Source organism: Gymnoscopelus microlampas, assembly GCF_963454915.1.
Source record: "Gymnoscopelus microlampas genome assembly, chromosome: 21".
In the NCBI taxonomy this organism is placed as follows: Eukaryota; Metazoa; Chordata; class Actinopteri; order Myctophiformes; family Myctophidae; genus Gymnoscopelus; species Gymnoscopelus microlampas.
This window is the reverse complement of record NC_139958.1, coordinates 37,639,684-37,642,358: the sequence shown is the minus strand read 5'-3', so window position 1 is coordinate 37,642,358 and position 2,675 is coordinate 37,639,684.

The following is a 2,675-nucleotide window of genomic DNA, read 5'->3' as shown; positions in this document are numbered from 1 at the left end:
TCATTGAAACTTGACCATCAGGTCAAAATTTGTGTCAGATCCTGTGTCTAGGTCAGACATGACATTTGACACGATGTCTCTGGAGCACCAAAGTCCTATACTTGAGGTACTATTAAAGGAATATTTCACTTTCAAAAAAACTTTTGGTCATTTTATCGTCTACTCAGGCTTGTGTGAGCCCCCCAGACCGTTTTTAAGTTGCTTGATTCAGTATTTAGATATTTGATATTCATTTTATCAGACACGCCCCTTCCTATACAAACCCATTATAACTTCAAACTCCATTTTTAACATGTTAGATTCATCAAAAACACCCGTCCTTGGTTCTGGTGACTCACCCTGCCCTCCTAATACGCGAGGGGGCCTTGTTTTTTCGATAACTTTTTTCATTTATTTTTAAAAAAAAATTGGGAAAATGAAAAAAATTAAATACTATAAAGAAATGTAATAAAATAAATTTAAAAAGTGTAGAGTCAAAAGTCCTATACTTCTGGCACTATACTGGTAATGTTGTATTCTCTGTAGTTGTCAGTTACTTAGCATACAATAGATAAATACATACATAAATAAACACAGGATACAGACCACCAGCTCTCTCAAACACAGTCAAAAGCTGTTTGCCTCTGCCACTGGCAATACCTGCGCTTGATTTGGGACAGGGTTACACACCAGCCCCTAATTGCTACTGGCAGAAAACAGAGCAATTCTTAAAACAAAAATTACAAAGCCATAAACCAAAACAAAATCAAAATACAAAAACCCTTTTAGGCAATAATAATTCAGGCAATTCAAAATTGCAAATCCAAACTCTCAACTTTATTGTCACTCTTTGACAGCTGTTAGTCAGTGCACGTTTGTGCCTCCCCTTCCTCCATAAATAAAAGTCAATTGGCCTGATTCACTAAGCTGTACCCATATTTTGAGTGTAAACAGCTTCATGGTGTTAAATGGGGGCGTGGAGCAATGCAAAGAATCTTCCATATGAACGTGCCTCTGACCTACAGGCAAAAATGAGGAACAACTGTGATTCGTAATATTTACACACCCCTTTGTGAATTGCATGTTGGTTTTTGCATAGAGAAAATACACCCTTCTTTAGACATTTTATTTACACCCATATTTACGACCAGCTTAGTGAATCGGGCCCAATGTTCCGTGTAATAAAGTCTTGTCCAAAAAAGACACGCCTTAACGCGCAAAGTCTCTTTTAAGGTGTTTGTTACCAATACATGATTGGATTTAGTTTAATGTGTACAACATTTTACAATGTTGTGCCGCTGAAACACACATACCAAACACACTTACATCGGTCAGCGTAGATGATCTACGTCCGTTGTGCGGTCCGGTCCATGCAGTCCCGATCTCTGATGGCTGCTGCTGAAGTGCTGATGTCCCCGGTAAGCGCCCCTCTAGCTCCGGGTGGCAATCGATCGTCTCCAGTAACAGCACAGCTTGTACACGATCGCCCGCTGTTGCCGTCTCCGCCGTAGATCCGTGATCCGTCCACTCCACACCAAACACACACGGCCTGTCCATGTGTGTCCAAACGAGACCCGCTGGTTTGACTTGCTTCCAATAAACAGTCAACTTGAACCGAGGCAGCTTTTGACCAATGTTGCACCGAAGTCCTATATTTGAGGTAGCCTACTATTAAGTGTAGTGTCAAAAGTCCTATACTTTTGGCATACTTCTGGCACTATACTGGTTGCAGAGGGAGTTCTGACGTGTGCTCAATAACTGAAGGTCCAAAACGTCCATGGAATTCATAATCAACGTTTTATTCACTGTAGCCGAGTAGTTGTCAGTTACTTAGCATACAATAAATAAAAACATAAATAGATAAACACACAGGATACAGAGCACCAGCTCTCTCAAATTCCAGAGAGCTGCTGGTCTGTATCCTGTGTCAAAAGCAGTTTTTTTAGGATGTTTTTTACATTAACCACTTGAACCATAGTATCCCTATTCTGAGGAGAACATTAGCCAAAAATAGCAGATCTACAAGCTCACGTCGCCTCGCACTGCGAGGCGACGTGAGCTTGTAGATCGGCTATTTCTACGAGCAGACCAAGTACAGAGTTAAAGGTCAAGTTTAGTAAGTTTTGAGGGTTAAAGTGGTTAAATGCCTGAAAATACACATTAACATGAATCAACATTGATGATAGTGCTGTCAAACAAGTCTATGAAGCTATCTATATAAAAAGTTTAATCTGCAACACAATTTTATACAATATGTAGTGGGGGTCCCTGCTTCATCTCTCTCTCAGCTGAGGGGTCCTTGGCCTGAAAAACATTGAAGACCCCAGCTTTAGATGAAGAAAGCTCACCTGACATGTAATCCTATGTAACCTGCACTCTCTGGGTTGTGTTGAGCAAGACTCAACACCATAGTAGTTAGAGAGTTAGTTAGTTAGAGATACAGAATTCGGCATAACACCTGTTCAATGTAGAGCTGTTAGCCTGTTACACTAGGGTACCCATAGCGTAGTTACCAGGTTACCGGGTGCAAAACACATAGGGCATCTCACCGATGTCAAACAAGGCAACCAATGGAATGCCTCCAAAAGGAGTACATTTGCACTGCACTACAAGCAGTATGTTGGCAGAGGCTGTATACCAGAATAGTCAGTCAGCAGTTTTTCCACAAAGAAACAGACCAATGCTTGCTGTTATCT